Source organism: Eriocheir sinensis, chromosome 30, assembly GCF_024679095.1.
Source record: "Eriocheir sinensis breed Jianghai 21 chromosome 30, ASM2467909v1, whole genome shotgun sequence".
In the NCBI taxonomy this organism is placed as follows: domain Eukaryota; kingdom Metazoa; phylum Arthropoda; class Malacostraca; order Decapoda; family Varunidae; genus Eriocheir; species Eriocheir sinensis.
The window spans coordinates 977,426-1,004,084 of NC_066538.1; the positions used below are offsets into that span (position 1 = coordinate 977,426).

Sequence of the window (26,659 nt, forward strand, 5' to 3'; positions counted from 1 at the left end):
AAAAAAATCCCTTCCTTTCTATTTCTTGTATTTTTTTTTCTATAATTCAACGGTGCATCATGTATATCCTTTTCCTCATTAAGTATAAATATCACGTACAGTTTTGCCTTTAATCAACTTTTACTTTTCTTAACATCTCTCTAACTCTTCTTAATTTCACGTTTTTCTCTATATTTCAATGCTAGGTTATATATGTTTTCTTTTCCTCAAGTATAAATATCACACACAGTTTTGCCTTTAATCAACTTTTACTTTTTCTTAACATCTCTCTAACTCTTCTTAATTTCACGTTTTTCTCTATATTTCGATGCTAGGTTAAATATGTATTCTTTTCCTCATTAAGAATAAATATCACACACAGTTTTGCCTTTAATCAACTTTTACTTTTTCTTAACATCTCTCTAACTCTTCTTAATTTCACGTTTTTCTCTATATTTCAAGGCAAGGTTAAATATGTATTCTTTTCCTCATTAAGAATAAATATCACACACAGTTTTGCCTTTAATCAATTTCTACTCTTTCTTAACATCTCTCTAACTCTTCCCAATTCCACGTTTTTCTCTATATTTCAAGGCAAGGTTAAAAATGTATTCTTTTCCTCATTAAGAATAAATATCACACACAGTTTTGCCTATAATCAGCTTTTACTTTTTCTTAACATCTCTCTAACTCTTCTTAATTTCACGTTTTTCTCTATATTTCAACGCTAGGTTATATATGTATTTTTTTTCCTCGTTACGTATACATATCACACACTGAAAACGCATTCATTCTCCTGTACGAGTCGTGACGTCCGGGTTAATTAATTTTACATTCTTATTTTCTTCTCTCTTGTCCCGGTACGACGAATTTGTGTGTGTGTGTGTGTGTGTGTGTGTGTGTGTGTGTGTGTGTGTGTGTGTGTGTGTGTGTGGTGGTGGTAGTAGTATTAGTAGTAGTAGTAGTAGTAGTAGTAGTAGAGGTAGTAGTAGAGGAAGTAGTAGTAGTAAAAACAATAATAATAATAATAATAATAATAATAATAATAATAATACCAATGTCATAACTCAGCTCCGGACCAAGAAAAACACACACACACACACACACACACACACACACACACACACACACACACACACTCTACATCCACTCATCATCATTAATTAATTTGTTTTGCTTCCTCGACATGCATGATTTAGCAACGCGCCCCGCCCCGCCCTGCCCCCCGCTAACTGTCTCGCAACTCGCGGCCACGGCACGGATGGGACGGGACGGGAATGGAAGGAAGATGGGAAGGGATGGGATGGGAAGGGAAAGTACGGTATGAAAGAGGAAAGGAATAGTACCATAGCGAAGAGAAGTAACATATGGTACAGTAAACGATGGAAAGGGAGGAAAGAGAGAGGGAAGGAAAGGGGAAAGGAAATTACAGTATGGAAAAGGAGAGTTAAGGTTGAAGAAGAAAAGAACTGGAAGGGAACAGAGGAAGATAAGCTGATAAAAGGTGAGACATGAAGAGCGAAGGAATTAAAAAAAGGAAGGAATGGGAAGGGAGAGGAAGAGACGCTGATAAAAGGTGAGACATGAAGAGCGAAGGAATTAAAAAAAGGAAGGAATGGGAAGGGAAGAGAGGAAGATAGCTAACAAAAGGTGAGAGGAGGAGGAAGAGGAGGAGGAGGAGGTAAAGAAGAGAAGATGAGGAATGAAAAAAGAAGAGAGCCAGAATTAAAAAGGAAGGAATAGGAAGGGAGGAGAGGAAGATAAGCTGATAAAAGGTTCGACATAAAGAACGAAGCAATTAAAAAGAGGAAGGAATGGGAAGGGATACGAAGGGAAAGACAAAGTAGCAAAATAAAGGGACAGGAAATAAACAGAAGCGAAGAGAAGGAGAGAAAAATGAAAGAGAGAAAGAGTAAACAGGAGAGAATGGAAAATACATATAAAAAAAGGAAATAAAGGAGAAGTTAAGTAAAGGAAAGACTATCTGAAGGTCGAGGGAGGGAGAGAAGGACAAGGAACAGGAAATAAACAGAGAGGAAGAGAAGGAGAGAAAAGGGAAAGAGAAAAAGAGTAAAGAGAAGGGAAAATACATATAAAAAAGGAAATAAAGGAGAAGTTAAGTAAAGGAGAGAGTATCTGAAGGCCGAGGGAGGGAGAGAAGGACAAGGAACAGGAAATAAACAGAGAGGAAGAGGAGAGAAAAGGAAAAGAGAGAAAGTAAAGAGAAGGGAAAATACATATAAAAAAAGGAAATAAAGGAGAAGTTAAGTAAAGGAGAGAGTATCTGAAGGCCGAGGGAGGGAGAGAAGGACAAGGAACAGGAAATAAACAGAGAGGAAGAGAAGGAGAGAAAAGGGAAAGAGAGAAAGAGTAAAGAGAAGGGAAAATACATATAAAAAAAGGAAATAAAGGAGAAGTTAAGTAAAGGAAAGAGTATCTGAAGGCCGAGGGAGGGAGAGAAGGGCATCACCATAACGGTATCATCAACAACATCCCAAGATCGTACCCTCCTGCCCCCTCGACCCCCCTTGTTAATGGTCTTTGTAATTTCCCCGAATAATATTAAATTTTGATGGCGAGGCAAACAAGAAGGAAGAGGAGGAGGAAAGGAAGAGGAGGAGGAGGAAAAGGAGGAGGAGGAGGAAGATGAGAGAAATGATAAAACGAAGTAAAATAATTAGAATAAGAACAAGAAATAAGAAGAAAGAAAAAGGATGATAATGAGGAGGAGAAGGAGGAGAAAAAAAAGACTAGGAGGAGAGGAAGGAGAAAACCGAAGTAAAAGAAAATAATTAAAATAAGAAGAAGAAAAAGAGGAACAAAGATGATAATGAGGAGGAAGAGAGGAAGAAGAAGAAGACAATGAAGAAAAAAATCACAAACGAGAGCAAGAATAAAGATTAGGAGGAAGAGAATAAGGAAAGAAGAAGAGATGAAAGAGGAGGAGGAGGAGGAGGAGGAGGAAGAAGAAGAAAAGAAGAAAATTACGAAAAAACAAACAAAAGATGACCAAAAATAAGATAAAGAAAACGAGAATAAGGAAAGAAAAGATAAACGAGGAGGAGGAGGAGGAGGAGGAGAAAGAAGAGAAGACGAGGAAAAAAAGAGAACCAGAATTAAGATAAAATGAAGAAAATGGGAAACGAAAAAGAGGAAATAAAAAGGAGGAAGAGGAAGAAGCAGAAGCAGAAGAAGAAGAAGAAGAAGAAGAAGATGAAGAAGAAATAAGATGAAGAACAAAAACATAAGAAGAAAAAGAAGAGCAAAAACAAAAGGAAGAAGCGGAAGAGGAGGAGGAGGAGGAGGAGGAGGAGGAGGCTAACAATATGGGTCTAATAACCTCCCCAACACGAAGCGGACCAATTTAAGCCACAACTAATTGCCATCATTAACCATTTGTCTCGTAAACCCCTTGTCGCAATCCTGAACCTCGCCTAATGGAATCGAATCGCCTCCGTGTGTGAGTGTGTGCGTGTGTGTGTGTGTGCCGCGGGAAATGAAAACAGGAGACAAGTGACCACTAATTAACACTAAACGAAGCCTAGTGTGTCGTTAAGTTCGTCTCATTTAACATTAACAATAAGATAACAAACAGTAACAAACGAGAAACTATAAAAAAAAAAATACGATAACAGGAGACAAGTGACCCCTAACTAACACTAAACGAAGCCCAGTTTGTCGTTAAGTCTGTCTTACTTCACATTACCAATAAGATAAACATCGGATAACAAACAATAACAAACGAGAAACTAACAAAAAAGTACGATAACAGGAGACAAGTGACCACTAACTAACATTAAACGAAGCCCAGTATGTCGTTATGTCCGTCTTACTTCACATTACCAATAAGATAAACATTGGATAACAAACAATAACAAACGAGAAACCAACAAAAAAAGTACGATAACAGGAGACAAGTGACCCCTAACTAACACTAAACAAAGCCTAGTATGTCGTTATGTCCGTCTTACTTAACATTACCAATAAGATAAACATCGGATAACAAACAATAACAAACGAGAAACTAACAAAAAAAGTACGATAACAGGAGACAAGTGACCCCTAACTAACACTAAACAAAGCCTAGTATGTCGTTATGTCCGTCTTACTTAACATTACCAATAAGATAAACATCGGATAACAAACAATAACAAAAGAGAAACTAACAAAAAATACGAGAACTAACCCTAAACAAGGCCAGGGTATCATTAGGCCTATTAAAATGCTTACTCTTTTTAAACATTATCAATAGAAGGTATATGGTCCGCCTGTTCACTCCAATATGTCGAGATTCTAATACTATTGATACGATTAACTCATTTTTGCGTCAGTATTTTTTCCCAGACTCATAAGATAAACATCGGATAACAAACAATAACACACTTAACCAAAAAGTACGATAACGGATATTGACCCTTTCTACACGAATCGCTCTCTCCTCCAATATGTCCATGCTATTACAACATTATCAATAAGATAAACATCATTTAACAAACAATAAATTTCCCAAGACTTATAAAAAAAATATATAAAAAACACAATTCATTAGGCCTATTAAAATGCTTACTCTTTTTACACATTATCAATAGAAGGTATGTGCCTCGCTGTCCACTTCAATATGTCGAGATTCTAATACTATTGACACGATTAACTCATTTTTGCGTCAGTATTTTTTCCCAGACTCATAAAAGAACATCACACTTAGCCAAACGGTCACGGATATTGCCCTTTCCGAATCGCTCTCTCCTCCAATATGATGCTATTACAACACTATCAATACGATAACTCATTTCTCTATCAGTAAATTTCCCAAGACTTATAAAAAAAAAAATATATAAAAAAACACAATTCTTAGCCAAATAGCCCTTTTTAAACATAACCAATACTTTTTATTTCGATATCTACTTCTACTTTAACACTACTGATACGATGAACTCTTTTTTCTCCATCACTAAATTTCCCCAGACTTATATATAAAAAAAAAAACCAATTCTTAGCCAAATAGCCCTTTTTAAACATTACCAATACTTTTTAATTTGATATCTACTTCTATACACTGCTACTCTAACACCACCAATACGATAACTCATTTCTCCATCAGTAAATTTCCCAAGACTCATAAAAAACATAATTCTTAGCCAAATAGCCCTTTTTAAACATCACCAATACTTTTTATTTCGATATCTACTTCTACTTTAACACTACTGATACGATGAACTATTTTTTCTCAATAAGTAAATTTCCCCAGACTTATAAAAAAACCCCACAATTCTTAGCCAAATAGCCCTTTTTAAACATTACCAATACTTTTTAATTCGATATCTACTTCTGTACACTACTTCTTTAACACCACCAATACGATGAACTCATTTCTCCATCAGTAAATTTCCCAAGACTCATAAAAAACATAATTCTTAGCCAAATAGCCCTTTTTAAACATTACCAATACTTTTTAATTCTATACTTACTTCTAATTTAACACCACCAATACGATGAACTCATTTCTCTATCAGTAAATTTCCCCAGACTCATAAAAAACATAATTCTTAGCCAAATAGCCCTTTTTAAACATTACCAATACTTTTTAATTCGATATCTACTTCTATACACAACTACTTTAACACTACCAATACGATGAACTCATTTCTCCATCAGTAAATTTCCCAAGACTCATAAAAAACATAATTCTTAGCCAAATAGCCCTTTTTAAACATTACCAATACTTTTTAATTCGATATCTACTTCTACTTTAACACTACTGATACGATGAACTCTTTTTTCTCCATCAGTAAATTTCCCCAGACTTATTAAAAAAAAAACACAATTCTTAGCCAAATAGCCTTTTTTAAACATCACCAATACTTTTTAATTCGATATCTACTTCTATACACTGCTACTCTAACACCACCGATACGATAACTCATTTTTCCATCAGTAAATTTCCGAAGACTCACAAAAAAACAATTCTGAGCCAAATAGCCGTTTTTAAACATTACCAATATTTTCTAATTCGATATCTACTTCTGTACACTACTTCTTTAACACCACCAATACGATAACTCATTTGTCCGCCAGTATATTTCCCATGACTCATAGAAAACCGTAATTCTTAGCCAAATAGCCGTTTTTAAACATCACCAATACTTTCTAATTCGATATCTACTTCTATACACTACTTCTTTAACATCACCAATACGATAACTCATTTGTCCGCCAGTATATTTCACCGCTCGTAAAAAGAACATCACGCTTAGCCAGATGGTCACGGATATTGCGCCTCTAACATTGCCGGCACGATTTACTCCACTAATACTCACGGTTATTACGCCTCCAGCATTGCCAGTGCGATTTACTTCAGTAATGCGCCGGGAAATGCATACGGACTCAGCACAGATATAACCCTTGCCTAATAGCTACAAATATTTTCACAAACAGCAATGCAAAATGGAGGATTGCTGACTCAATGTACTTTTTTTTTCTCTGGACATCAAAAACTTTCTCTTCGATCACAGTGTTCATATATATACTAGTACATCTTGAGTTTTGTATGGTGATTATACTTACTATCTAAACACCGATCCTCCGCTCAGCAACCCTAAAATTTATGTAACAATTAAAATACACAAAATACATAAGCCTACTGAGTGAAAGTGTAGAGATTCTGGTGAACTCTTGCATTAGGAAGTTGGACAGCATAGGGATGAAAGAGTGGAGATGCTGGTTAACTCTTTACCCTACAGTTTATATAACAATTAAAATACACAAAATACATAGAACTTACATAAGCCTACTGAGTGAAAGAGTAGAGATTCTGGTTAACTCTTGCATTAGGAAGTTGGACAGCCTAGGAAAGAAAGAGTAGAGATGCTGGTTAACTCTTGCATTAGGAAGTTGGACAGCCAAGGGATGAAAGAGTATAGATTCTGGTTAACTCTTGCATTAGGAAGTTGGACAGCCTAGGGATGAAAGAGTATAGATGCTGGTTAACTCTTGCATTAGGAAGTTGGACAGCCTGGGGATGAAAGAGTGGAGATGCTGGTTAACTCTTTACATAATTATAAGCATCAAAGGCCTAATTAAAGTTTACAAGCGCTGGAATCTCTAAAACAATCACCAACACAATATATATGCCTGTTACATTCAATATGGTGTTGGAATCTCTAAAACAATCACCAACACAATATATATGCCTGTTACATTCAATATGGTGTTGGAATCTCTAAAACAATCACCAACACAATATATATGCCTGTTACATTCAATATGGTGTTGGTATCTCTAAAACAATCACCAACACAATATATATGCCTGTTACATTCAATATGGTGTTGGTATCTCTAAAACAATCACACGATTTAATCACTTAATCATTCATACTTATTAATTATTATCATCATATTTACTTATTAATGATTTAACAGGATCTCTTATAAGCCGTAAGAGTATTTATAGACGCTGAAATCTCTCCAGTAACAGGATCTAATTATATATCAACCCTCGCGTCTAGGATTTAACAGCAATTTATAAGCACCAAAGGACCAGTAGTGTTTACAAGCACTGGGATTTCTAAAATATCACTAACGGAATCCAATCACTTATATTTATTCTCGCGTCTATGATCCAACAGCAATTTATAAGCATCAAAGGCCTGATTAAAATGTTTACAAGCGCCGGAATCTCTAAAACAATCATTAACACAATCTAATCGCATATTCAAACCCTATTTACTCTCGTGTCTGAATTTTAAAGGCATTATAAACATCAGATTCTAAATTAAAACCGTCCCGGATCCCTCGCGTCAACAGCAACACTATTTAATCCAGTATTCCCGCGTCACCGATTTAAAAAGCAATTCACAGAGATTCGGAACCTATTAAAGGCGTGATAAAAACGATTCGAATCTTTTACTACGTCCTCTCGAATACGATTTAATCCCTTATTCTCGCGCCACGGAATTAAAATTGACTATATAAGCATTTTTTTGCAGCAACACACGGTCTCTCTCTCTCTCTTTCTGTCTGTCTGTCTGTCTGTCTGTCTGTCTGTCTGTCTGTCTCTCTCTCTCTCTCTCTCTCTCTCTCTCTCTCTCATATCCCCCACCAAAGGCTCACGGGCTAATGCTACGGAGATGAGCACCGAGGCAATGCGCAACTATACCGTGTGCTCCATGTATATAGAAATAATACACTGCCCTTACTTACTTTCCTTGGTTTTTAATTACTCTATTCCTTGTCTGCCTAAGTTACTCCTAAGTCAGTCACCGGCGCTTGTTGTGTACAAATCTACGGTCACAGCAAGCCCGCATTCACATACCTAGCAAGTCTACGCAATCTGTTCTCCTTGCTAGTGAGATCTAAAACTTTCTTAAGCCTTTGAATAACATAGCAATTACTCCTTTCCATACTGCTACTACTACTACTACTACTGCTGCTACTGCTACTACTACTACTGTTACTGCGGCTACTACTACTGGGGCCCTTTCCTACTCTGCCTCTTCCTCTCTCCAGTTCCTCCATCTACCCCTCCATCTACTTTCTCTCCTCCTTCTCCTTTTTTTTCTGATGAAAGTGAGGTAGAAAGGAGAAAAATAAGACGAAGGGAGAGAAAGGAAGATGGACGAAAGAAAGGTGGAGGAAAGAGTAAGAAGAAAAACTAAAGGAGGGAGGGAAATCTCTTGTGTCCCAGCGGCGGAACACAGCGTTGCGGATGTATTGTTTGCGGGGAACTGAGTGTGAAAAGTGTTGTCCCTCGAGGGGGGGGTGAAACTGGGTTAAGGAAAGGAGAAAACTGTGTTGCTGGGCCTGGAAAGTGGGCGGAAAATTGAGTTGCAGGTCAAGAAGTGGGTGGAAAACTGTGTTGCTAGCCGTGATAAGGAAAAAATATGTGTTGATCTATTGCTGGCGTTGATGTGTTGCTTGTATCTGTTGTGTTGCTGACCCTGGAAAACTGTCTAAAAATTGTGTTACTAGACATGATAAAGGAAAAACTGTGTTGATCTTGTGTTGCTGAGTCTGAAAACGGTTGGAAATTGTGTTCCTGCCGTGATAAATTGTGTTGTTGTGTTGCTGGCTCTGAAAACTATAAAATTGTGTTGCTGAACCAAAAAAATGTTTAAGTGTTGCTCTTCGGCTTAGAAAGTATTGGAAAGTGTTGCCTGGCTTAAAAATTGTGTTGCTTTTGTGTTGCTGGCCGTGATAAAAGAAGAAATATGTGTTGCTCTTGTATTGCCTGCCCAGAAAAAAAACGGTCAGAAAATTGCTGTTATACTTCGGTTTTTATAGTGCTGAAAATTGAGTTGCCTGGCTTAAAAATTGTTGCTATTGAGTTGCTGGCAGTGATAAAAAGAGAAAAATGTGTTGCTGTTGTGTTTTTGGCCACGGGATTAAAATTGCTCCTCTACTTCGGCTTTTATAGTGTTGAAAATTGAGTTGCCTGGCTGAAAAACTGTTGCTAATGTGTTGCTGGGCGTGATAAAAGAACAAAAATGTGTTGCTTTGTATTGCCTGCCCAGAAAAACGGTCAGAAAATTGCTGTTATACTTTGGATTTTATAGTGTTGAAAATTGAGTTGCCTGGCTGAAAAAATGGTTGCTATTGTGTTGCTGGCAGTGATAATAGAGAAAAATGTGTTGCTGTTGTGTTTTTGGCCACGGGATTAAAATTGCTCCTCTACTTCGGCTTTTATAGTGTTGAAAATTGAGTTGCCTGGCTGAAAAATGGTTGCTATTGTGTTGCTGGCAGTGATAAAAGAGAAAAATGTGTTGCTGTTGTGTTCTTGGCCACGAAAAAGGGGTTTGAAATTGCTCTTCTTCTCCGGTTTATATAGTGTTGAAAAGTGTTGCCCGGGTGGAAAAACTGTGTTGTCTGGCAGAAAAATTGTGTTGCGAGCGAGCGGATTTTCTTTTTTTTATGGAGGGGGGAAGGGGGTTGAGTTGCAGTGTTGTTAGAGATGAACTTTTTGTGTGTCTGTGTGTGAGTTTGTGTTTAACTTTATAATTGTTGTGTTGCGACTGAGGAAAAATAATGAATGGGGCGAAAAAAAAAATCTGTACTTGTGTTGTTTTGTTTGGGAGAGAATAGAAAGTTGTGTTGGAATTTGCCGTTTTATTTTTGTTTAACTTCGACTTTTTTACTTTTGTGTTGTCAAATTTGTGTTGCGACTGGGAAGAAATAATATAAATGGGAAGGAAAAATCTGTAATTGTGTTGTTTGAGACAGAAGAAATAAAAAAAAGATGTCAGAATTTGCTTTTTTTATTTATTTTGTTTAACTTAAAATTTGTGTTGCCAAAATTGTGTTGCTTCGCTTATACTCTTGAAAATATATAAAAAAATAGAAAAACCTTGATCATAACTGAACCAAAGCAACACAAACTTAAGTGGTAAGGATAATTGTAATTGTGTTGTCAAAAGTGTGTTGCTTGACTAATACACTTGAAAAAAATAAAGAAACACTAACCAAAACAAAAAGAAAAACCTTGATTATAACTGAACCAAAGCAACACAAACTAAAATGGGAAGGAAAACTCTGTAATAGTGTTGCCAAAAGTGTGTTGCTTGACTAATACTCTTGAAAAAATAAAGAAACACAAACCAACACAAATAGAAAAACCTTGATTATAACTGGGCCAAAGCAACACAAACTGAAGTGAAGAGAAATCTGTAATTGTGTTGCCAAAATTGTGTTGCTCGACCTAAACACTCTTGAAAAAATAAAGAAACACAAACCAACAGAGTAAAAAACCTCGATTATTACTGAACCAAAGCAACACAAACTCAAGTGAGATGGGAAAATCTGTAATTGTGTTGCCAAATTGTGTTCCTTGACTTAAACTTCTCAAAATAAAGCAACACAAATAGAAAAACCTCGATAACTACTAAAAACAGGGGCAACACAAACCTAAAGAAGTTATATTCGAAATTTTGTTTACCTCCAAAATTGTGTTACCAAAATTTGTGTTGCAAGACCTATACACGCAATTCCTTTACTTACATATGGGTGTTTAACTTGAATACTGTGTTGCTAAAGTGTGTTGCTTGTCCCCTACACTCGAAAATAAAGCAAAACAAACCTAAAAAAAAACCACTAGCAATTCCTTTAGTGTTGCGAAAAGGGGAGATGGTGGAGGAATTTGATACAGACGAGAAAGCAACACGAAAGAAACACAAAACAGGGGAGGGAGGAAAAAGAGGGAGAAATGGGGGAGATGAATGGAAGGAGAGGAGGAGGAGGAGAGAAAAATGGAAGGAGAGGAGGGGGATATTTGATTACAGGAGGGAGAAAGAGAGGAGGAAAGAAGGATGGATGGATGGAAGGAAGGAAGGAAGGAAGGATGGAGGGAGGGAAATGAAGAGAGGAAGAAAGGAGTTAAAGAAGAAAGGAAGGAAGAAAGAAAAGGGTAAGAAAAACAAGAGAAGCGAAGGAAAAATAAGAAAAAAAGAATAAATACAAAAAAATAAACAATGAAAAGATGAAGAAAGGGAAAGGAAAATGTAAAAACGAAGAATAAGAAGAGAGGAAGAGGAGGAGGAAGAGGAGGAGGAGGAGGAAGAGAAGAAACAAGGGAATTAGAGAAAAGAAAAGAAACAGATAAGAAAGTGGAGAGATATAGAAAGTAAAAATGGAAATAATGAGAATAAGGAGGAAGAGAAGGAGGAGGAGGAAGAAGAAGAGGAGGAAGAAGAGGAGGAGGAGGAGGAGGAGGAGGAGGGAAGTGACGCAGAATGACAGAAATAATAAGAGGAAAAATGTGAGAAAACTTTCAGCAAAAATGGAGGAAAGAAAAAAAAACAGAGGAGGGGAAGGAAGAGAGAGAGAGAGAGAGAGAAGATATTATCAGCCCCATCGCTCATAGGTGGGGGCGCGCGTTGTCACAGCTGCTGCTTACCTCTTAAAGAAGACCAAACACCTTACACATTACGAGGTGCCTCTCTCTCTCTCTCTCTCTCACTGTAAAGAGGAATGATACGGGGAAGACATTTCATCAAGACTCCTCCTCCTCTTCTTCTTCTTCCTCCTCCTCCTCCTCCTCCTCCTCTTCTTCTTCTTCTTCTTCTACTTCTTTCTTCTTCTTCTTCTTCCTCTCATTATTTTTCTCTTTATCGCATCTACAATCTTATCTTTTTTAATCTTCTTCCTCTTCTTCTTACTCCTCTTCTTCTTTTTCTTCCTCCTCTTATTATCTTTCTCTTTATCGCATCTATAATCTCATCTTCTTCTTCTTCTTCTTCTTCTTCTTCTTCTTCTTCTTCTTCTTCTTACTCCTCCTCCTCCTCTTCTTCTTCTTCTTCTTCTTTTTCTTCTCCTCCTCCTCCTCAGTCTCGTCTTTTCTACACCTCATAAACATTTTTTTTTATCTTCCTCCTCCTCCTCCTCCTCCTCTTAATCGTCCTCCTAACCCTTCCTTCCCTTTAAGCATTTCCCTCCACAAGTTTCCGTAATGGCGGTCACTTTTTCCTCTTGGGTTCCTCTTCCTCTTTTTAAACGCTCCTCTTCCTCTTGACTCCTCTTGATTTTTTTCTTCTTTTTGTTCGTTGAAGTGTTTTCTATTATTTTTCCTCTTTATTTTTATTTTTTTGCTTATTCTTGTTCCTCTTTGATTATCCTCCTCTTGACTTTTCCTCTTGATTTATTTTCTTCTTTCTATTAGTTCTTTTAAGCGTTTCATATTTCTTATACTCTTGATTTTCTGCTCTTTTTGGTTCCTCTTTGTTTATCCTCCTCTTGACTCCTCTTGATTTATTTTCTTCTTCCTATTGCTTGTTTTAAGGGTTTCATATTTCTTATACTCTTGACATTTTTCCTCTTTTCAATTCCTCTTGATTTTGATTCCTCTTGGTTCCTCTTGATTCCTCTTAATTTCACTACTGCTTCAGCTTCTCTTGGTTTCTACAAGCGTTCCAATTAATTTTCCTCTTCATTTTCTGCTTCTGTTGACTCCTCTTCATATTCCTCTTGAGATCTGCTTTCCCTCTTAACTTGTACTCTTCATTACCCTCTTCCTTTCCTCTTAAATTTTCCTTTCTCTCTATACTCCTCTTGATTTCACTACTGGTTCCTCTTGACTGTTTCAGCTTCTCCTGGTTCCTTTAAGCGTTCCAATTCCCTTTCCTCTTAATTTTTTTGCCTCTTTATTTTCCTCTTAATTTCTTCTGCTTTCCCTCTTAACTTGTTCTCTTCTTTATCCTCTTCCTTTCCTCTTAACTTCCCCTTTCTCTCTTTTCTCCTCCTCCTGGTTAAGTTAAGCGTTCAAATTCCTCTTCCTCTTGACTTCCTCTTTTCCCCTCCTCTTTGTCCGCTCCGAAGTTTGTTGCTATTGTGCTTTTATCGTGTTTATACTCTCTCTCTCTCTCTCTCTCTCTCTCTCTCTCTCTCTCTCTCTCTCTCTCTCTCTCTCTCTCTCTTTATTTTTACCTTTTCTTCTTTCTTTTCATGATTTTTTCTTTCTTTTTTATTCCTCTCTCTCTCTCTCTCTCTCTCTCTCTTCTTTCCTTCATTTTCTCTCCCCTTTCCTCCACTCAATTCTTTCCTCCTCCTCTCCATCTCCTTCCTTTCCTCCCTCTTACATAATCTTCCCTCCCTCCCTCTTCCTTCTCTCCTACGATTCCTCCCTCCTCCTCCTCCTCCTCCTCCCCTTTCCTCCCTCCTTCTCCCCTTTCCTCCCCTTGTATCATCTCTATGGCCCCCCTCTCCTCCTCCTCCTCCTCCTCCTCCTCCAATTTTAAGTCACCCCGGAAATTAAAGGTGATTTCTCTCTCTTTATGACGAGAGAGAGAGAGAGAGAGAGAGAGAGAGAGGGGTAGGTAGATGTGATCTTCTCTCTCTCTCTCTCTCTCTCTCTCTCTCTCTCTCTCTCTCACACACACACACACACACACTCACTCAAAGGAGATGTTGTGAAGTGTTAAGAGAGAACTAATCGATGAGAGAGAGAGAGAGAGAGAGAGAGAGAGAGAGAGAGAGAGAGAATTCGGAAACTCGAAACAACTTGAAAGAAAAACACAAACCATTGGAGGGAAGGGAGGGAGAGAAGGCGGGAGGTAAGGAGGAAAGGTGGAAAAGTAAAAAAAAAAAAAAATAAAAAAAAAAAAAAAAAAAGAAAGGTGGAAGGAAGAGAATGAATGAATGAATGAAGGAAAAAAAAAGGAAACAGAGAAGAAAGGAGAAAAAACGAAGAGAGAGAGAGAGAGAGAGAGAGAGAGAGAGAGAGAGAGAGAGAGAGAGAGAGAGAGAGAGAGAGAGAGGTCAGAGGTAGGGAGGGAAGGAGAAGTCAAGTGGAAGAGTAAGCAGATAAACCGAAGCGGAGGAGGAGGAAGAAGAGGAGGAGGAGGAGGAGGAGGAGTTAGGTCGCCCCAGGGAGGGAAATAAGACATAAAATACTCCACAATTATACTAAAAGCTGCCCTCTCTCTCTCTCTCTCTCTCTCTCTCTCTCTCTCTCTCTCTCTCACTTGACTTAACTTTCAATCAATCATATTCTTTTTTTTCTTTTTTCTGTCATTTTATTTTTCTTCTGGTCAAAGGATTAAAGCTATTTTCTCTCTCTCTCTCTCTCTCTCTCTCTCTCTCTCTCTCTCTCTCTCTCTCTCTTCGTCTTCTTTTTTCTCTTTATTTCTCCAATTTCTCGATATTTCCTCCCACTTTACCTAACCTCCTCCTCCTCCTCTTCCTCTTCCACTTCCACTTCCTCCTCCTCCTCCTCCTCCTCCTCCTCCTCCGCCACTGGAACAACCTCCCAGCTTAAGTAGTAAATGCGAATACCATCAACTCCTCCTATAATCTAATCGACCGTCACTTCGGTGCGTCATAAGTACACTGAAGAATCGCGGGGTTATCATCTCCTCTGCGGGTACCAAGCGGGCAACCTCTTGATGAGCCACTAGGATTTCTGTGGCCTGCGTTTCCATGTTTATAAGTTTCCCCAATTCACTCCATTCTCTTTCTTCCTCTGTTTTCCTTCCTTCTTCCTCCTCCTTCTCCTTTCCCTTGTTTTCCTTTGTTTCTTCTTCTCCTCCTTCTTTTCCTTTTTCCTCCTCTTCTATCTCCTCTTTTTCTTTCTTTCTTTTCGTTTTTCCTTTCTTATGCCTTTCTTTTTTCACTCCTCCTCCTCCTCCTCCTCCTCCTTTCCTCTTCTTCTTCTTTTTCTTTTCCTTCTTCTTCTTCTTCTTCTTCTTCCTCCTACTCTTCTCTATCTTTTCCATCTCCTAATACGTTTTTCTTTACTTTTCTTTAGTTTTTCTCCCTTCCTTCCCTCCTCCTCCTCCTCCTCCTCCTGCATCAACAACCGAAGGAGGCGAAGCGTGAATAATAGAGAAGGAAAACGAAAACACGAAACCTTTGGACAAAAATTTTCAAGACTAGAATTTCGTGAAGGTAATGAGGAGGAGGAGGAGGAGGAGGAGGAAAGGTGACGAAAATATAGAAAAGATGAGGAGGAGGAGAGAAAAAGGAGGAGGGAAGAAAGAGAGGAAGGAAAGGAGAGAAAATGGAGATAATAAAAAAGAGAGAGAGAGAGAGAGAGAGAGAGAAGGGGACAGGAGGAAAGAAAAAGGAAGGAAAGAGAAAAGAAAAGGAGAAAGAGAAAAATAGAGAATAAATAAGAAAGGAAGAAAAAAGGAGAAAAAAAGATAATGAGAGAGAGAGAGAGAGAGAGAGAGAGGCAGTAAAAGGGCGAGAAATTAATTTTATAATCAACAAAACGTCAAAGGAGAGGAGGAGGAGGAGGAGGAGGAGCAGGAGCAAGAGGAGGAGGAGGAGGAGGAGGTTGTGAATAATAGGACCATTTTTCTTTCCTTATTTTCTCTATTATTATTATTATTATTATTATTATTATTATTATTATTATTATTATTATCATTATTATTTTCTTTCATTCCATTCTTTTTTTGTCTACACAATTTTTTTCCTCTCTCTCTCTCTCTCTCTCTCTCTCTCTCTCTCTCTCTCTCTCTCTCTCTCTCTCCACAACACAATTTTTCCTCCTCCTCCTCCTCCTCCTCCTCCTCCTCCTCCTTCTCCTCCTCCTCCTCCTCTTTTCGCCCTCTCCCTTCCTTTGTTCAAAGCCTCCTCCTCCTCCTCCTCCTCCTCTTCCTCTTCTGCCTCTTTTCCACACGTATGGCAGACTGCATGGAAAGTGGAGGAGGAGGAGGAGAGGGAGGAGGTACAGTCCCCCAACACACACACACACACACACACACACACACACAAACACTGCAACGCCCACTACCATCACTCTCTCTCTCTCTCTCTCTCTCTCTCTCTCTCTCTCTCTCTCTCTCTCAGATTCTTTAACTTGAACTAACCAACTCCCCCCCCACCTCCTCCTCCTCTTCTTCCTCCTTCTGCATTTTTCTTCATTCTCTTACTTCCTTCTTCACTTTCTGTAATGGGTTTTTTTTTTCCTCTATCTCCTCCTCCTCCTCCTCTTTTCTTCTTTCTCCATCTCCTCCTCCTCCTCCTCCTTCCATTTGTATTGCGTTTTCTCTCTTCCTCCTAATCCTCCTCCTCCTCGTTCTATTTCTCTTTCTCCACCTCCATGCTTTTCTTCTTCTTCTTCTTCTTCTTCTTCTTCTTCTTCTTCTTCCTCTCCTTCCTTCTTTCTTTCCTTTAGCCATTTATCTTATTCCTCCTCTTGTTTTTATTTATATATATTCTCTCTCTCTCTCTCTCTCTCTCTCTCTCTCTCTCTCTCTCGTGATTCATATATTTAGTTTTTTTCCCCCCCTTTTTTTTTACTTCATATCCTCCTCCTCCTCGTCCTCCTCCTCCTCCTCTTCCTTCCTCTCCCAAGTTTCCGAGTGCAATCCCCCGAGGTAAATGTTGTACTTGTATATAACTCGTTGTGGAACTGAACTTCAAATACAAACACGGTGAAGATTTGGTCCCACAATATCAAGGGGCAGAATTAGCTTGAAGGAATGTGTTGTGAAGTGTGGATAAAAAAATACACTGAACGAGGAGACAAAGAAGAACAGTTAAACTTAATTACACTGGGAAAAGATGATTAGGAGGAGGAGGAGGAGGAGGAGGAGGAGGAGGAGGAGGAGGAGGAGTAGGAGGAGGAATGAGGAGGAGGAGGAATGAGGAGTAGGAGGAGGAGGAGTAGGAGAAGGAGGAATGAGGAGGAGGAGGAGGAGGAGGAGAAGGGATGAATGAGGAGGAGGAGAAACAGAAGATTACATGTAAGCAAAGACAAAGTGAGGAGGAAGAGGAGGAAGAAACAGAAGACAAAATATAAGCAAAGACAAATGGAGGAGGAGGAGGAGGAGGAGGAGGAGGAGGAGGAGTAAGATAAATAGCTGGCTGTAGGAAGGAAGGTCTAGAAGTATATGAAAAAATCAGTAATGTAAGTCACCCAAATTTTTTTAAAGGTAGAAACAAACACCACTAGAAATACGAAGGTGCAGCATTGGTCAAGACTTCGGCAGTACTTTCCACAATACAAGTCATTCATCACTGGAGTAAGCTTCCTGCAGACAGACTAATTAAAAAATCTTACTGACCTTTACATCAAAATCCTATCATCACTGGAGTAAGCTTCCTGCAGACCAACGAATCACAAAATCATACAGACCGTTACTTCAAAATCCAAGACATCGGCAGTACTTTCCACAATACGAGTCATTCATCACTGGAGTAAGCTTCCTGCAGACCAGCGAATCACAAAATCTTACTGACCGTTACTTAAAAATCCAAGACATCGGTAGTACTTTTCATATTTTTTTTTTTACAGCAAAGGAGACAGTTCAAGGGCATAAAAAAGAAAACAATATTGAAAAAAGAGCCCGCTACTTACTGACCCTAAAAAGAATGCAAAGGAGTGGCCGAAAGAGAGGTCAATTTCGGGAGTAGAGGTGTCCTGATACCCGTGAAAATATCGATAGAGGATAGAAAGAGAAGCAACATGACAGCGGAATTTAAGAGGTAGTCATAGTCATCCGTCACTGCAGTAAACTTCCCGCAAACCAGAATCCCAGTGACCGATATCTTAGAACAACAGTAACAGTGCTTTCAGCCGTTCTGGGGGTCACTTAAGCCCCTGACAAACGGGTAGTTCACCAAATTAAGTACATTCATCATCAACAAAAAGGGTCTAATTACTGTTGCCTGTGCTTCCAAGTTTTCATGTATCCTCTTCCTTCTCATCTTCTCTTGCCGCTCCTCCTCCTCCTCCTTCCTTTGTTCCCATCCTTCTTGTTCTTGTTCTTCTTGTTCTTCTTCTTCTCCTCCTCTTCCTTCTTTTGTTACTTTTGTTTTTGTTCTTGTTCCTCTTATTCTTGCTTTTCTTCTTCTTCTTCTTCTTCTTCTTCTTCTTCTTCTTCTTCCTTCTCCTCCACCTCCTTTTATCTTTTCCTTTTGTAATCGTCATTCTTCTTTATCTCCTTCTCCCGCATCTCCTCCTCCTCCTCCCCCTCCTTCTCCTCCTCAGATTCTCTCCCCATCTTTTCTACGCCAAAAAATTTATAAGCAAAGTTTGATAATCAGGTTGAGGTGATCAGTGTTTCCAGCCCCGCCGAGTACCCCTTTGCTGTGCCGCCCCGACCGACAAGCCTAAGAAAGTTTGCATAGCCCGTCTCTCTCTCTCTCTCTCTCTCTCTCTCTCTCTCTCTCTCTCTCTCTCTCTCTCGCCACAGACACGTTTCATCTTGACTTCTATAATGAAAATCAAACAGAATTTTTACCCTCGAGTGGAGGAAGACGAGAAGGAGGAGGAGGAGGAGGAGGAGGAGGAGGAGGTGCGACACATCTCAAGGAAACTCTTCTCTGTTGTCTCGTAAATTCTCTCTCTCTCTCTCTCTCTCTCTCTCTCTCTCTCTCTCTCTCTCTCTCTCTCACACACACACACACACACACACACACAATTTCCATAACCAAAACTGCATCCGATATTTTCTTTCTATCTTTCTTTCTTTCTTAATCGTCTTTTCTAACCTCTTCTTCAGTTCCCCTTTTCCGATACCATTAGGCAACCCATTCCCATTTTCTTTTTCCCGTTTTCTTCGCGTTTAATTCTGTCCGTAGCCAAAAGTGGATCTAATATTTTTTTTTTCATCTTTAATCTTCCTTTCCGAACGTCTCCTTTAGTTCCCCCTTCCCAATACTATTAACCAGCCCTTTTCCATTTTCTTTTCCCCGTTTTCTTCCCCCTATTCACGTTTTCTTCGCATTTAATTATTTCCTTAAACTTCTCTTTCTTCACTAAATTCTCCTTTTAACCTCTCCTTCAGTACCCCTTTCCAATAAAAAAATCACTTTCCCGTTTTCTTCGCATTTAATTCTCTTCCTAACCTTCTCTTCCTTCACTAAATCCCCCTTTCCAACCCCTACTTCAGTCCCCCCCCTTTCCGATACCATTAACCCTCTCCCGTTTTCTTTGCTATTCCCGTTTTCTTCGTATCTAATTCTCTTCCTAACAAAAAGTGCATCCAATATTAGTCTTTCTTTTCTAACCCCTACTTCAGTCCCCCCCTTTCGGATACCATTAACCCTCTCCCGTTTTCTTTGCTATTCCCGTTTTCTTCGTATCTAATTCTCTTCCTAACAAAAAGTGCATCTAATATTAATCTTTCTTGTCTAACCTCTCCTTCAGTCCTCCCCTTTCCGATACCATTAACCCTTTCCCATTTTCTTTCTCGCTCCGTTTTCTTCGCATCTAATTCTCTCCCCGTGCAATCAGACCCCCTGTCGATAATAACATTGGGTTTTATGAAGACTTGCACCCATTCTGTACAGCCGGCGAGGAGTGAGTTAAGGCCACGAGTTCCTTGGTAAGTCGGTTCCAATATTATTTCTGAAGGCTTTGGGGTTGGTATTATAATTGTTATTGGTACTGTTGTTGTTGTTGTTGTTGTTGTTGTTGTTCTTGTTGTTTTCTGCGTCTGTGTTTATATAAGTCTCTCGTTTCCTCTCTTTCTTTCTCTCTCATTCATGATTTCTCTTACTGTTATTATTATTGCATCTCTCTCTCTCTCTCTCTCTCTCTCTCTCTCTCTCTCTCTCTCTCTCTCTCTCTCTCTCTCTCTCTCTCTCTCTCTCTCTCTCTCTTTCACTCACGATTTCTCTTACTTTTATTATTACTGCATCTCTCTCTCTCTCTCTCTCTCTCTCTCTCTCTCTCTCTCTCTCTCTCTCTCTCTCTCTCTCTTTCACTCACTATTTCTCTTACTTTTATTATTACTGCATCTCTCTCTCTCTCTCTCTCTCTCTCTCTCTCTCTCTTTCATGCTTTACACATCATTTCCTCTCACCCTCTCTCTCACTTTCTCTCTATTTCCCTTGCAGTAATTTCTTCCTCTCGTCTCTCGTCACTCTCTCTCTCTCTCTCTCTCTCTCTCTCTCTCTCTCTCCATTACTGTCAGTGTTATTTTCTCTCCCTTCCTCTTGACTTCTCTCCTCTTTCTCTCTCCCTCTCATTCTCTCTCCAATTGATTCCTCCTTTCCTCAAGAGTTCCCTCCCTTCCCTTCCCTTTCCTCCTTTTTCCTTCCCTTTTTATCCCTTTCATAGAAGAAGAAAATGGAAAATAATTAAATAAAAATAAAATTAAGTCACCCTTAAAAAATAAAGATTCGAATATAGTTTTCTGTTACTGAGACGAGAAAACAAGAGGAGGAGGAGGAGGAGGAGGAGGAGGAGGGGGAGGACTAGAGAGAGAGAGAGAGAGAGAGAGAGAGAGAGAGAGAGAGAGAGAGAGAGAGAGAGAGAGAGAGAGAGAGAGTAATAAATGAAACTCCAATACCTTGACTCAGGCGGAAGAGAGCGAAAGAAAATTGCATTAATACACTGAAGACGAAGACGAAGACGAAGACAAAGAAGAAGAAGAAGAAGAAGGAAGGAAGGAAGAAGATGGATACTCGATTGAAAAATAATAATAATAATAATAATAATAATAATAATAATAATAAAAGTATGAAGAATTGGATGAAACTGGAGAAGAAAAATACGAAAGAAAAAGGGAAGGAAGGAAGGAAGGAAGGAAGGAAGGAAGGAAGGAAGAAAGAAAGGAAGGAAGGAAGGAAGGAAGAGATAGATGGGAGAACAATAGATTAAAATAGAAAAAAATAACAATAACAACAAAAATAAGTAAGAAAATTGCAATAAAATGAAGAAGACGAAAGGAAGGAAGGAAGGAAGAGAAAGATTGATGGATATAAGAAACAACAACAATAATAATAATAATAATAATAATAATAATAATAATAATAATAATAATAATAATAATAATAACAGAAGTATAAAATTGAATGAAAGTATGGAAGAAGGAAATGAAAGGGAAGAAAGAACGAAAAGAAGGAAGAAAAGAAAGAAAACACTAACAATGGGAAGAAATTAAATTGAAATAACAAAAAAATAATAAAATGCAAAGTACGTAGAAAAGAAAGGAAATAAGGAATGAAAGAAACAAAATCAACAAAAACAAATAACAAAATAAAGAAAACGTGAGGTAAAAAAATGGAACGTTATAAAAACAGACCAAGAACAACATAGAAAACGGAATTCTAATCAAGGGAAAACGGGAAACGCGAATGCCATCAGCCTCAAAGAAAACGACAATGAAATTACAAGCTTGGGGGGGACTGAGGAAGACGGGGAAGGGGGGGAGGAGGAGGAGGAGGAGGAGGAGGAGGAAACCGACGAGAAGGAATAGAAATGGAAGGGCATGGACGAAATGAATGGAGGAAAGAGGAGGAGGAGGAGGAGGAGGAGGAGGAGGAGGAGGAGAAGGAAACCGACGAGAAGGAACAGAAATGGAAGAGTATAGAGGAAATGAATGGAAGAAAGAGGAGGGGATAGAGACGAAGAGGAGGAAAGGGGAGAGAATGGAGAGAAGAGATGGAAAGAGAAGGAGGAGGAGAAGGAGGAGGAGGAGGAGGAGGAGGAATAGAAATGTAAGTGTATGGGGGAAATGAATGGAGGAAAGAGGAGACAGACACGAAGAGGAAGAAAGGGAAGAGAAGGAGAGAGAAGGAGGAAAAAGCTGAGAAAACAAGAGAAAGGGAGGGAAAGTCAGAAGGGGAATTGAAGGAAAGGGGAAATGAGATGAGAGGGGAAGAGAGGAGAAGGATGAGGAAGAGAGGGGAACAGAAGAGAGGGAAATACATGTAGTGAATGGGAAGAGGAAGGAAAAGAAGATGGGAGTAGGGAGGAAGAGAGAAGATAAGGGGATAAAGGAGAGTGGGGATAAAGAGGGGAAGGAAAGGAGAGGAAATGGGATAAGAGAGAGAGAGAGAGAGAGAGAGAGAGAGAGAGAGAGAGAGAGAGAGAGAGAGAGAGAGAGAGAGAGAGAGAGAGAGAGAGAGAGAGAGAGAGAGAGAGAGAGAGAGAGAATCTACAAGCAAGTCGAACTCCAAATCCACACACACACACACACACACACACACACACACACACACACACACACACACACACACACACACACACACACACACACACAAGCAACAGGTGTGCATCGACCTGCGTGTCACCTTTGACCTTCCCTGCTACGCCATCCCTGACCCCTGACCTTCAGCGCCGCAGGGTCAAGGTCACGATAAATTACCAGGAGTGTGACCCAGAGGAGGTGATTCACGGTAGCTCGGAGGGAGGGAGGGAGGGAAGGGAGGGGGAGAGGGAGGGAAGGGAGGGAGGGAGAAGGGAGGGAGGGAGGGAGAGAGGGATAGAAGGGAGGTAGGAAGGAAGGAAGGAGGGAGGAAAGGAGGGATGGAAGGGAAGTAGAAGGGAGGGAAGGGAGGAAGGTAGGGAGGGAGGGAGGGATGGAAGGAAGGAAGGAAGGAAGGAAGGTATGGAGGGAAGGAGCGATGGAAGGGAGGTAGGAAGGAAGGAAGGAAGGAAGGAAGGAAGGAGGGAAGGAAGGAAGGGAGGGAGAAAAAAAAGGAATTAGGGCAAGGTCTATAGAAGGGAGGAAGGGAGGGAGGAAAAAAGGAAGAAAGGGAGAGAAGAAACTATGGAAAAAAGGGAGCTATGGAGAGAAGAGAGGGAGGAAGAGAGACGGAAAGAAGGAGAGAGGAGGGAACGGAGGAAAGAAGGGAGGAAAGGGAGATAAGAAAGCATGGAAAAAAAAGGGAGCTATGGAGAGAAGATAGGGAGGAAGAGGGACGAAAAGGAGAAGGGAGGAGGAAGGAAGAAGAGCAGGGAGAGAAAAAAAGGGAGAAAAAAGAAAAAAAAGAAAGAGGAAGATAGAAAAAATGACATAAGAACAGAAGGAAAATGAGGAAAAGGAATGAAGGAAAAGAAAGGAGGAAAAAGAGGAAAAGGAAAGAAGGAAAAGAAAGGAGGAAAAAGAGGAAAAGGAAGGAAGGAAGGGAAAGGAAGAAGAAGAGGAAAAGGAATGAAGGATGGGAAAGGAGGAAGAGGAGGAAAATGAAGTGTTAAGGGAGGGAGAGAAAGAAGGAAAAGAAAAAAGGAAGAAAAAGGAAAGGAAAGGAAAGAAAGGGAAAGGAAGGTTAAGAGAAGGAAAGAAAGTGATTAAAAGAAAGATTGAGAGAGAGAGAGAGAGAGAGGGATGCTTGTGTTGTGTTATCGGCAGGTGAACAGATTGACTCCTCCCTCCCTCCTCTCTCTCTCTCTCTCTCTCTCATAATCTTACATAAATCAAATACACACTGCAGCTTCTCTCTCTCTCTCTCTCTCTCTCTCTCTCTCTCTCTCTCTCTCTCTCTCTCTCCACCATCAGCACACACACACACACACACACACACACACACACACACACACACACACATATACACACACACACACGCCTTAATCAATAGACAACTTGGATACTTAGCTCATACACACGCCACGGACTCTCTCTCTCTCTCTCTCTCTCTCTCTCTCTCTCTCTCTCTCTGACACCACGAGCTTGTCTATGAATATGCAGTGTGTGACAGAGAGAGAGAGAGAGACCACACCTGAAAAATTCCACCTGTTGCCCTCTCTCTCTCTCTCTCTCTCTCTCTCTCTCTCTCTCTCTCTCTCTCTCGTCCTCTTTTAATTCAAACATGAACTAATTATTGGCACAAAAAGCTTTATGATTCCACCACCACCACCACCACCACCACCATCACCACCACCACCACCACCACCACCACCACCACCACCATCTGCATTATGTCAATCGCTTGCTCTGACCCTTCCCTTGATGGTGGAACACGGGCGGACATAGACTGGCAGCATTAATTTAAACAGACGCATCAACATCATCGCAAAGAGCAAAACATATAATATAACCATGACGTTCGCTGATGAAGGGACGTAAGGGGTCATCTGCTATCCCATTACCCCATTACCCATTACCCATTCAACGAGCGCCCTGCCATTATTGAGTGTTTTGAGATCTTTTTTTTATGTAGCTCATTTGATTTTGTTTTTTTAGTTTTCTTCAATCAGATGTTATTGTAGAGATTGTTTTGATGCTCTGTTCTTGATGCGGACGTAGGCTTGTTTTCTTTAAGTCGAGTGTGAAAACATATGACCTACAATTAGAACCTTTATTATTATTTTCGTTGACGGAGGTACACTGGCGGGACACGGACGCCGGCAATGCTCATTCACACAGGCGGCGAACATCATTAGAGTGAAATAATATAAAATGTACTAGAATGAGATAGCCTGTTAGTATTGTCCCTTGAATATAATAGAGGGAAAGAATATAAATGTACTAGAATGAGATAGCCTGTTAGTACTGTCCCTTGAATACAATAGAGGGAAAGAATATAAATGTACGAGAATGAGATAGCCTGTTAGTACTGTCCCTTGATGGAGGTATGCTGGCGGGACACGGACGCCGGCAATGCTAATTCACACAGGCGGGGAACATCATTAGAGGAAAAGAATATAAAAACGTACTTGAATGAGATAGCCTGTTAGTATTGTCCCTTGATGGAGGAAGGGAAGGGAGGAAAGAAGGGAGAAAGGGGGAGAAGAAAGTATGGAAAAAAGGGAGCTATGGAGAGAGAAGAGAGGGAGGCACTGATGGCAATGCTCATTCACACAGGCGCCCAATGTCATTAACAGGAAAGAATATAGAACGTAGAATGAGATAGCCTGTTAGTATTGTGTCTCTTGATGGGGGAACGCTGGCCAGACACGGACGCCAGCAATACTAATTTAAACACACGCCCAAATATCATTAAGGAATATTTAATGAAGACCGAGATTGCCTTTTAGTATTGTGTCCCTTGGTGGAGGAACACTGGTGGGACATAGACTCTGGCAATACTTATTTACACAGACGCCCAAACACCATTATCAGGAAAGAAAGGAAGGAAAAGTCACATTATCTATGCCTATAGTTTCTCTAAGACCTTGTTTCTGCATTGTGTTACTTGTTGAAGGGACATTGGTGTGCGTTATTCAGTTACCCCATCGTGATCTTAATGCCTTCAGACCAGAAAAGGCATTGTAACCTACTGCTGGAACTGTTTTTAATATCATGTTAGAAGGAAAGAATATAAATACTAGAGTCAGATAGCCTTTTAGTATAATGTCCCTTGACGGAGGAACACTGGGAGGACACAGATGGCAATGCTAATTTAAGCTGGTGCCCAAATAACACTCTAAAGAGAAACACGTATTATGGCCCAGGAAAAACATAGAGGTAGGATCAAACGAACCAGCACTTTTTGTTATTACATTCGCTGATGAAGGAACACTGGCGCCATAGAGATTTGGGGTATGCTAATTTATACGGCCGTCCTTACATTATTAAAAGGAAAGAATGCATGACCAACCACTAACATAACAGCAATTAAAACGACTTTTTGTATGATGTTATTTGTCGTGCCCTTGACTCTGCCCTTCCCTCTTTCTCCCTTTACGAATTTAAAAAGCCACCCTTAGATTATCAGAAGGAAAGAACATGTAACCTCTGACTAACATATAAGCAATTAGTAACTTCTTTTTGTATGATGTTATTTGTCGTGACCTTGACTCTGCCCTTTCCTCTTTCTCCCTTTACGAATTTAAAAAGCCACCCTTAGATTATCAGAAGGAAAGAACATGTAACCTCTGACCAACATATAAGCAATTAGTAACTTCTTTTTGTATTGTTTGTCGTAACCTTGACTTTTCTCCTTCCCTCTTTCTCCTTTTACGAATTAGAAAAGCCACCCTTAGATTATCAGAAGGAAAGAACATGTAACCTCTGAGTAACATATAAGCAATTAGTAACTTCTTTTTGTATTGTTTGTAGTAACCTTGACTTTTCTCCTTCCCTCTTTCTCCCTCTGCGTAATCAAAAAGGAACTCTTCGTCCTTACATTATAAAAAGGAAAGGATATGTAACCTCTGACCAACATATAAGCAATTAGTAACTTCTTTTTGTATTGTTTGTGGTAACCTTGACTTTTCTCCTTCCCTCTTTCTCCCTTTACGTAATCAAAAAGGAACTCTTCGCCCTTGCATTATAAAAAGGAAAGGATATGTAACCTCTGACCAACATATAAGCAATTAGTAACTTCTTTTTGTATTGTTTGTGGTAACCTTGACTTTTCTCCTTCCCTCTTTCACCCTTTACGTAATCAAAAAGAAACTCTTCGCCCTTACATTATAAAAAGGAAAGGATATGTAACCTCTGACCAAAATATAAGCAATTCGTAACTTCTTTTTGTATTGTTTCTCGTGACCTTGACTTTTCTCCTTCCCTCTTTCACCCTCTGCGTAATCAAAAAGGAACTCTTCGCCCTTACATTATAAAAAGGAA

General features: G+C 39.6%; 1 protein-coding gene and 1 long non-coding RNA gene across 2 annotated transcripts in view; both read right to left on the bottom strand.

The window, feature by feature from the left end:
• LOC127005733 (disks large homolog 5-like) overlaps nt 1-26,659 on the bottom strand; it is a 139,375-nt gene that overhangs the window by 71,132 nt on the left and 41,584 nt on the right. The gene's annotated exons all lie outside the window — the stretch shown is intronic.
• On the bottom strand, nt 24,003-26,528 carry LOC127005382 (uncharacterized). Its single transcript, XR_007758462.1, has 3 exons — nt 26,243-26,528; nt 25,964-26,099; nt 24,003-25,823 (listed from the first exon to the last, which is right to left on the bottom strand). It is a non-coding gene; the product is annotated as an uncharacterized LOC127005382 (long non-coding RNA).